Below are 10885 nucleotides of genomic sequence, written 5' to 3'. Positions count from 1 at the left end.
TCCCAGGTCTCGATGTATTGAGTCCTCCTGACCAGTAGGACGGCTCTCCCAGGACACGATGAACTGAGTCCTCCTGGCCGGTGGGGCGGCTCTCCTAGGTCTTGATGTATTGAATCCTCCTGACCGGTAGGGTGGTTCTCCCCAGTCTCGGTGTATTAAGTCCTCCTGACTGGTAGGGCAGCAATCCTATGTCTCGATGCCTTGAGTCGGTCTAGCCTGTATGTGGCACTTCTACGTCTCAATGTCTTGAGTCCTCCTGGCCGGTAGGGTGGCGGTCCCAGGTCTCGATGTATTGAGTCCTCCTGGCCGGTTGTGCGGCGCTCCAAGGTCACGATGTATTGCGTCCTCCTGGCCTGTAGGGCGGCGTTCCTAAGTCTCATGCATTGAGTCCTCCTGGCCGGTAGGGTGGCGCTCCCAGGTCTCGATGTATTGAGTCCTCCTGGCCGGTAGGGCGCGCTCCCAGGTCTCGATGTATTGAGTCCTCCTGGCCGGTAGGGCGCGCTCCCAGGTCTCGATGTATTGAGACCTCCTGGCCGGTAGGGTGGAGGTCCCAGGTCTCGATGTATTGAGTCCTCCTGGCCGGTAGGGCGGCGCTCCCAGGTCTCGATGTATTGAGTCCTCCTGGCCGGTAGGGCGGCGCTCCCAGGTCTCGATGTATTGAGTCCTCCTGGCCGGTAGGGCGGCGCTCCCAGGTCTCGATGTATTGAGTCCTCCTGGCCGGTAGGGCGGCGCTCCCAGGTCTCGATGTATTGAGTCCTCCTGGCCGGTAGGGCGGCGCTCCCAGGTCTCGATGTATTGAGACCTCCTGGCCGGTAGGGCGGCGCTCCCAGGTCTCGATGTATTGAGACCTCCTGGCCGGTAGGGCGGCGCTCCCAGGTCTCGATGTATTGAGTCCTCCTGGCCGGTAGGGCGGCGCTCCCAGGTCTCGATGTATTGAGTCCTCCTGGCCGGTAGGGCGGCGCTCCCAGGTCTCGATGTATTGAGACCTCCTGGCCGGTAGGGCGGCGCTCCCAGGTCTCGATGTATTGAGTCCTCCTGGCCGGTAGGGCGGCGCTCCCAGGTCTCGATGTATTGAGTCCTCCTGGCCGGTAGGGCGGCGCTCCCAGGTCTCGATGTATTGAGTCCTCCTGGCCGGTAGGGCGGCGCTCCCAGGTCTCGATGTATTGAGTCCTCCTGGCCGGTAGGGCGGCGCTCCCAGGTCTCGATGTATTGAGTCCTCCTGGCCGGTAGGGTGGAGGTCCCAGGTCTCGATGTATTGAGACCTCCTGGCCGGTAGGGCGGCGCTCCCAGGTCTCGATGTATTGAGTCCTCCTGGCCGGTAGGGTGGAGGTCCCAGGTCTCGATGTATTGAGACCTCCTGGCCGGTAGGGCGGCGCTCCTAGATCAGATGGGTTTGAGTAGTGATGGTGCGTTGTGTTCAGGGTTAATGTCTTTGATGTTTTTTAAACAGACTGTTTAACAGCTGTGGGCCTTGGATATATCGATGTTGCTATGGTGGTGAAAAGGCTTTAATGTTTTTGTACTCCAGCCGGTAAGCGTGTGGAGAGGATGTGGTGAAGATGCACCGGGATTTATTTCCCCCGGCCTGGGACAGCCCTCGGCATCCTGAGGAAAACAAAATGTCTGAGCTGGTGAGGGCTCTGCCTTTGTTGCCGGGGCCTGGGCCTGGGCCCGGGGCCTGGGGTCGGGGCCTGGGGTCGGTGTTGGGATCGGGGCCTGGGGTCGGGGTCGGGGGCTGGGGCCTGTGATCGGGGGCTGGGGTCGGGGCTGGGGTCGGGGCTGGGGCTGGGGTCGGGGTCGGGGGCTGGGGCCTGTGGTCGGGGCTGGGATCGGGGTCTGGGGTCGGGGTTGGGGTTGGGGCCTGTGGTTGGGGCTGGGGTCGGGGTCTGGGGTTGGGGCTGGGGTCGGGGCTGGGGTTGGGGCCTGTGGTCGGGGCTGGGTCTGGGGTTGGGGCTGGGGTCGGGGCTGGGGTTGGGGCTGGGGTTGGGGCCTGTGGTCGGGGCTGGGTCTGGGGTTGGGGCTGGGGCCGGGGCTGGGGTCGGGGCCTGTGGTTGGGGCTGGGGTCGGGGCTGGGGCCGGGGCTGGTTCGGGTTTGGGGCCGGGGTCGGGGTTGGGGCCGGGGTCGGGGTTGGGGCCGGGGCCTGGGGCCGGAGCTGGGGTCGGGGCTGGGGCCGGGGCTGGGGTCGGGGCTGGTTCGGGTTTGGGGCCGGGGTCGGGGTTGGGGCCGGGGTCGGGGTTGGGGCCGGGGCCTGGGGCCGGAGCTGGGGTCGGGGCTGGGGTCGGGGCCTGGGGTTGGGGTCTGGGGCTGGGCCTGGGGTCGGGGCCTGGGGTTGGGGCTGGGGTCTGGGTCTGGGGCCGGGGCTGGGGTCGGGGCTGGGGCCGGGGCCTGGGGTCGGGGTTGGGGCCGGGGTCGGGGTTGGGGTCGGGGCCTGGGGTCGGGGCCTGGGGCCGGGGCTGGGGCTGGGGCTGGGCCTGGGGTCGGGGCCTGGGGTCGGGGCCGGGGCTGGGATCGGGGCCTGGGGTCGGGGCCTGGGGTCGGGGTTGGGGTCGGTGCTGGGGTCGAGGCTGGGACCGGGGCTGGTGTTGGGGCTGGGGTCGGGGCTGGGGTCGGGGTTGGGTCGGGGTCTGGGGTTGAGGCTGGGGTCGGGGTCTGGGGTTGGGGCTGGGGTCGGGGCTGGGGTTGGGGCCTGTGGTTGGGGCTGGGGTCGGGGTCTGGGGTTGGGGCTGGGGCCGGGGCTGGGGTCAAGGTTGGAGTCGGGGCCTGGGGCCGGGGCTGGGGTCGGGGCCCGGGGTCGGGGCCTGGGGTCGGGGTTGGGGTCGGTGCTGGGGTCGAGGCTGGGGCCGGGGCTGGGTTGGGGTCGGGGCTGGGGCTGGGGTCGAGGCCTGGGGTCGGGGTTGGGGCCAGGGCCTGGGGCCGGGGCCTGGGGTCGGGGTTGGGGCCGGGGCTGGAGTCGGGGCCTGGGGTCGGAGTTGGGGCCGGGGCTGGGGCCAGGGCTTGGGGCCGGAGCCTGGGGCTGTGGGCTGGGTGATGCGGCTGTGTGTCAGGCCCTGGCCCCTGTCGGTAAGCGAGCTCCCTCTTGTCCAGGCCCCTTGGCTGCGCTGTAAGACTTGTGCAGGCCTCCCACCTGTTCAGGAGCAGAGCCTTCGTGGGAGAGGGAGAAAGGGCTGTAACAAGGACAGAACCCCCCGGTCTCACCTTCCACCCTACCAACCTTGGCAAAAACCAAATCATCCGCCGACATTTCCGCCACCTCCAAACGGACCCCACCACCAGGGATATATTTCCCTCCCCGCCTTCCGCAAAGACCGTTCCCTCCGTGACTACCTGGTCAGGTCCACGCTCCCCCTACAACCCACCCTCCCACCCTGGCACCTTCCCCTGCCACCGCAGGAACTGTAAAACCTGCGCCCACACCTCCACCCTCACCTCTATTCAAGGCCCTAAAGGAATCTTCCACATCCAAAGTTTCACCTGCACATCCACTAATATCCTTTATTATATCTGTTGCTCCCGATGCGGTCTCCTCTACATCGGGGAGACTGGGCGCCTCCTGGCAGAGCGCTTTAGGGTACATCTCCGGGACACCCGCACCAATCAACCACACCGCCCCGTGGCCCAACATTTCAACTCCCCCTCCCACTCTGCCGAGGACATGGAGGTCCTGGGCCTCCTTCACCGCCGCTCCCTCACCGCCAGACGCCTGGAGGAAGAACGCCTCATCTTCCGCCTCGGAACACTCCAACCCCAGGGCATCAATGTGGACTTCAACAGTTTCCTCGTTTCCCCTTCCCCCACCTCACCCTAGTTCCAAACTTCCAGCTCAGCACTATCCCGATGATTGTCCGGACTTGTCCTACCTGCCTATTTCTTTTTCCACCTATCCACTCCACCCTCTCTTCCCTGACCTATCACCTCCATCCCCTCCCTCACTCACTTTTTGTACTCTGTGCTACTTTCTCCCCACCCTCCTTTAACTTATCTCTCCACGCTTCAGGTTCACTGCCTTTATTCCTGATGAAGGGCATTTTCCTGAAACGTTGATTTCTCTGCCCTTTGGATGCTGCATGAACTGCTGTGCTCTTCCAGCACCACTAATCCAGAATCTGGTTTCCAGCATCTGCTGTTATTGTTTTTACCCGCTACCTGACACCAACTGACTGCACACCAGACAAACTTCTCCTGCCACACTCTTCATACACACGTTAAAATATTATCATTGTAACTTACGATCCCTACAATGTGGAAACAGGCAATTGGGCCCAAAAGGTTAACATTGACCCTCCAAAGACTAACCCATACAGACTTTTTATGTACCCTACATTTACCTCTGATTAATCTCACTCTAATCTGCACATCTCTGGACATTAAAGGACAATTTAGCACAGCCAACTCATCCTAACATCCCTGCGCACTACGGGGACCATTTAACACGGCCAATCCATCCTAACCCGCGCATCCCCGGGCACTACAGGAACAAATTAGTCCGGCCAATCCCACCCTAACCTGCACTTCCTGGGCACAAAGTGACAATTTAGCACGGCCAATCCACCTTAACTTGCACATCCCTGGACACTATGGGACAATTAAGCTTGGCGAATCCACTCTTGCCTGCACATTCATGGGAACTACAGGATAATTTAGCCATGGCCAGTCCACCCTAACCTGCACATCCCAGGGCGCTATTGGACAATTTAGCACCGCCAATCCATCATAACCTGCGCATCTCTGGGAACTATGGGATAAAATTAGAATGGCCAAGCCTACCCTAACACGCACATCCCTGGGCACTAGGGGACAAATTAGTGCAGCCAATTCACCCTAACCTGTACATCCCTGAGCACTACCAGGACAATTTAGCACGGCCAATCCCACCCTAACCTGCACATCCCTGGTCACTGCAGTGACAATTTAGCCCGTCCAATCCACCGTAATCTGCACATCCCTGGGCACTACGGGGACAATTTAGCACGGCCAATCCTCCATAACCTGCACATGCCTGGGCACTACGGGGAGAATTTAGCACGGACAATTCCACTCTAACCTACACATCGCTGGGCACTACAGGACAATATTGCACGGCCAATTGCACCCTAACCTGCACACCCCTGGACACTATGGGACAATGTAGCACGGCCAAATCCACTCACACCTACACATCGCTGGGCACTACAGGACAATATAGCATGGCGAATCCACCGTAACCTGCATGTCCCTGGGCACTATGGGGACAATTTGGCATGGCCAATCCACCCTAACCTGCACATCCCTGGCCACTACGATGACAATTTAGAACGGCCAATTCACCCTAACCTGCACATTCCTGGGCTCTACGGGACAATTTAGCATTGCCAGTCCCACCCTAACCTGCATATCGCTGGGCATTACGACACAAAGATCGGGGACAATTGCACTGTGACCTGCACTCCCTGGGCACTAGGGGGACAATTTAGCACGGCCAATTCCACCCTAACCTGTACATCCCTGGGCACTACCGGGACAATTTAGCACGGCCAATTCACTGTAACCTGCACATCGCTGGGCACTACGACACAAAGATTACGGACAATCCCACCCTAACCTGCACATCGCTGGGCACTACAGGACAATTTAGCACGGCAAATCCCACTCTAACCTACACATCGCTGGGCACTACAGGACAATATAGCACGGTCAATCCACCGTGACGTGCACACCCTTGGGCACTACGGGACAATTTAGCACGGCCAATCCAGCCTAACCTGCACGTCCCTGGGCACTACGGGAACAATTTAGCATGGCCAATCCGCCCTAACCTATGCATCCCTGGCCGCTACGATGACAATTTAGCACGGCCAATCCATCCTAACCTGCAAATCCCTGGGCACTATGGGGACAATTTGGCATGGCCAATCCACCCTAACCTACACATCCCTGGCCACTACGATGACAATTTAGAACGGCCAATCCACCATAACCTGCACATCCCTGACCACTACGATGACAATTTAGAACGACCAATCCACCCTAACCTGCACATCCCTGGGCACTACAAGGACAATTTAGCACGACCAGTCACACCCTAACCTGCACATCGGTGGGCATAACGGGACAATTTAGCACGGCCAATTCACACTAACCTGCACATCCCTGAGCACTACGGGGACAATTTAGCACAGCCAATCACACCCTAACCTGCACATCGGTGGGCACAACGGGACAATTTAGCACGGACAAACCTGTACATCCCAGGGCACTATGGGAACAATTTAGCATGGCCAATCCACCCTAACCAGCACATCCATGGGCACTACGGGACAATTTAGCATGGCCAATCCATGCAACCTGCACAACCTTGAGTACTACGGGGATAATTTAGCACAGCCAATCCACCCTAACCTGCACATCCCTGGGCACTACGAGACAATTTAGCATAGCCAGTCTCACCCTAACCTGCATATCACAGGGCATTACGACAAAAGGGTCAGGGACAATTGCACTGTGACCTGCACATCCTTGGGCACTACAGGGACAATTTAGCACGGCCAATTCCACCCCAACCTGTACATCCCTGGGCGCTACCGGGACAATTTAGCACGGCCAATCCACTGTAACCTGCACATCGCTGGGCACTACAGGACATTATAGCACGGTCAATCCACCGTGACGTGCACACCCTTGGGCACTACGGGACAATTTAGCACGGCCAATCCAGCCTAACCTGCATGTCCCTGGGCACTACGGGAACAATTTAGCATGGCCAATCCGCCCTAACCTACGCATCCCTGGCCACTACGATGACAATTTAGAACGGCCAATCCACCCTAACCTGCACATCCCTGGCCACTACAAGGACAATTTAGCACGACCAATCACACCCTAACCTGCACATCCCTGGGCACAACGGGACAATTTAGCACGGCTAATTCACACTAACCTGCACATCCCTGGGCACTACGGGGACAATTTAGCACAGCCAATCACACCCAAACCTGCACATCGCTGGGCACTACAGGACAATTTAGCACGGACAATCCGACTCTAACCTGCACATCGCTGGGCACTACAGGACAATATAGCACGGCCAATTGCACTCTTACCTGCACACCCCTGGGCACTACGGGACAATTTAGCACGGCCAATCCCACTCTAATCTACATATCGCTGGGATCTACAGGACAATATAGCACGGCCAATCCACCGTAACCTGCACACCCCTGGGCACTACGGAACAATTTAGCACGGCCAATCCACCCTAACCTGTACATCCCTGGGCACTACGGAACAATTTAGCACGGCCAATCCACCCTAACCTGTACATCCCTGGGCACTACAAGACAATTTAGCACGGCCAATCCACCGTAACCTGCACACCCTGGGCACTACGGAACAATTTAGCACGGCCAATCCACCCTAACCTGCACATCCTTGGGCACTACGGGGACAATTTAGCACGGCCAATCCCATCCTAACCTGCACATCCCTGGGCACTATGGGACAATTTAGCACGGCCAATCCATCGTAACCTGCACAACCCTGGGCACTATGGGGACAATTTAGCACGGCCAATTAACAGTAATCTGCACATCCCTGGGCACTAAGGGGACACTTTAGCCTGGACAATCCAACCTAATGTGCATATCCCAGGACAATTTAGCTTTGCCAACCCACCCTAACCTAGGGCACTGCAGGACAATTTATTATGACGAATTGCACCCGAACCCGCACATCCCTGGGCACTACGGGGAGAATTTAGCACGGCCAATCCACCATAACCTGTACATCCCTGGGCACTACAGGAACAAATTAGTCCGGCCAATCACACCCTAACCTGCATTTCCTGGGCACAAAGTGACAATTTAGCACAGCCAATCCACCTTAACTTGCAAAGCCCTGGGCAGTTCGGGACAACTTAGCACGGCCAGTGTACCATAACCTGCACATCCCTGGACAATACGGGACAATTAAGCATGGCGAATCCACTCTTACCTGCACATCCCTGGGAACTACAGGATAATTTAGCCATGGCCAGTTCACCCTAACCTACACATCCTAGGGCGCTAACGGACAATTTAGCACCGCCAATCCATCGTAACCTGCGCATCCCTGGGAACTACGGGATAAAATTAGAATGGCCAATCCCAGCCTAACCCGGGCATCCCTGGGCACTACAGGACAATTTAGTGCGGCCAATTCACCCTAACCTACACTCCCTGGGCACTGCGGGGACAATTTAGCACAGCTAATCCCACACTAACCTGCACCTGCCTGGGCACTACAGGACAATTTAGCACGGCCAATGCGACTCTAATCTGCACATCCCTGGGCGCTACGGGGACAATTTAACTTGGGCAATCCCTCCCTACCCCGCACATCCCTGGGCATTAATGGACAATTTAGCACAGCCACTCCACCCTAACTAGCACATCCCTGGGCACAATTGGGACAATTTAGCACGGCCAATCCATCGTAACCTGCACAACCCTGAGCACTATGGGGACAATTTAGCTCGGCCAATCCACCCTAACCTGCACATCCCTGTGGACAATTGGGACAATTTAGCACGGCCAATCCACAGTAACCTGCACATCCCTGGGCACTAAGGGGACACTTTAGCATGGATAATCCAACCTAATGTGCATATCCCAGGACAATTTAGTTTGGCCAACCCACCCTAACCTATACCACCCTGGTCACTGCGGAACAATTTATTATGACCAATTGCACCCGAACCTGCACATCCCTGGGCATTACGGGGAGAATTTAGCACGGCCAATCCACCGTAACCTGCACATCCCTGGGCACTACAGGAACAAATTAGTCCAGCCAATCCCATCCTAACCTGCACTTCCTGGGCACAAAGTGACAATTTAGCACAGCCAATCCACCTTAACTTGCAAAACCCTGGACAGTACGGGCCAGTGCACCATAACCTGCACATCCCTGGACACTACGTGACAATTAAGCATGGCGAGTCCACTCTTACCTGTACATCCCTGGGAACTAAAGGATAATTTAGCCATGGCCAGTCCGCCCTAACCTACACATCCTAGGGCGCTATCGGACAATTTAGCACCGCCAATCCATCGTAACCTGCGCATCCCTGGGAACTACGGGATAAAATTAGAATGGCAAATCCCACCCTAACCCGCGCATCCCTGGGAACTACAGGACAATTTAGTGCGGCCAATTCACCCTAACCTACACTCCCTGGGCACTGCGGGTACAATACAGCACGCCAATTCACCCTAACCTACACTCCGTGGGCGCTATTGGACAATTTAGCACCGTCAGTTGATCCAGACATACACTTCATTGGGCTCTACGGGACAATTTAGCACAGCTAATCCAACCTAACCTGCACATCCATGGGCACTACTGGACAATTTAGCATAGCCAGTCCAAACCCTAACCTGCACAGTTCTGGGCACTACGGGACAATTTAGCATAGCCAGTCCCATCCTAACCTGCATATCGCTGGGCATTACAACACAACGATCGAGGACAATTGCACTGTGACCTTCACATCCCTGGGCACGACGGGGACAATTTAGCACGGTCAATTCCATCCTAACCTGTACATCCCTTGACACTATGTGGACAATTTAGCACGGCCAATCCAGTGTAACCTGCACATCGCTGGGCATTACGACACAAAGATTACGGCCAATCCCACCCTAACCTGCACATTGCGGGCACTACAGGACAATTTAGCACGGACAATCCCAATCTAACCTGCACATCGCGGGACACTACAGGACAATTTAGCACGGACAATCCCATTCTAACCTGCACATCCCTGGACACTATGGGACAATTTCCCACGGCCAATCCACCGTAACCTGCACACCCCTGATAACTACAGGAAATTTAGCACTGCCAATCCCATCCTGACCTGCACCTCCCTGGGCACTTCAGGACAATTTAGCATGGCCAATCTGCCCTAACCTACACATCCCTGGCCACTACGATGACAATTTAGCACGGCCAATCCACCCTAACCTGCACATCCCTGGCCACTACGATGACAATTTAGCACAGCCAATCCACCCTAACCTGCACATCCCTGGGCTCTACGGGAAAATTTAGCACAGCCAATCCACCCTAACATGCACATCTGTGGGCACTAGGGGACAATTTAGCATAGCCAGTCCCACCCTAACCTGCATATCGCTGGGCATTACGACACAAGGATCAGGGACAATTGCACTGTTACCTGCACATCCCTGGGCACTACGGGGACAATTTAGCACGGCCAATCCCACCCTAACCTGCACATCCCTGTGCACTACGGGACAATTTAGCACGGCCAATCCCACCCTAACCTGCACATCCCTGGGCACTATGGGGACAATTTAGCACGGCCAATTCCACCCCAACCTGTACATCCCTGGGCACAACCGGGACAATTTAGCACGGCCAATCCACTGTAACCTGCACATCGCTGTGCACTACAGGACAATATAGCACAGCCAATCCACCCTAACCTGCACATCCCTAGGCACTAAGGTACAATTTAACCCGGCCAATCCACTCTAACCTGCACATCCCTGGGCACTACGATGACAATTTAGCACGGCCAATCCACCCTAACCTGCACATCCCTGGCCACTACGATGACAATTTAGCACAGCCAATCCACCCTAACCTGCACATCCCTGGGCTCTACGGGAAAATTTAGCACAGCCAATCCACCCTAACATGCACATCTGTGGGCACTAGGGGACAATTTAGCATAGCCAGTCCCATCTTAACCTGCATATCGCTGGGCATTACGACACAAAGATCGGGGACAATTGCACTGTGACCTGCACTCCCTGGGCACTAGGGGGACAATTTAGCACGGCCAATTCCACCCTAACCTGTACATCCCTGGGCACTACCGGGACAATTTAGCACGGCCAATTC

At 57.0% G+C, this 10885-nt stretch overlaps 1 protein-coding gene across 4 annotated transcripts in view; it reads left to right on the top strand.

Moving 5' to 3' along the window:
• The first annotated feature begins 1368 nt into the window (after window positions 1-1368).
• LOC132814029 (zinc finger and BTB domain-containing protein 39-like) overlaps window positions 1369-10885 on the top strand; it is a 153158-nt gene continuing 143641 nt past the window's right edge. The window contains exons 1-2 of one of the 4 annotated variants that reach the window (XM_060823349.1): window positions 1384-1406; window positions 1529-1631. The gene's annotated coding sequence lies outside the window, so the exon portion shown is untranslated. Of the gene's footprint in view, window positions 1632-10885 lie in introns of all 4 variants that reach the window. The other 3 variants (XM_060823350.1, XM_060823348.1, XM_060823347.1) reach the window with 3 other exon arrangements.

This window comes from Hemiscyllium ocellatum, unplaced genomic scaffold, assembly GCF_020745735.1.
Source record: "Hemiscyllium ocellatum isolate sHemOce1 unplaced genomic scaffold, sHemOce1.pat.X.cur. scaffold_633_pat_ctg1, whole genome shotgun sequence".
NCBI lineage: Eukaryota > Metazoa > Chordata > Chondrichthyes > Orectolobiformes > Hemiscylliidae > Hemiscyllium > Hemiscyllium ocellatum.
This window is presented reverse-complemented; position numbering and strand designations above follow the sequence as displayed.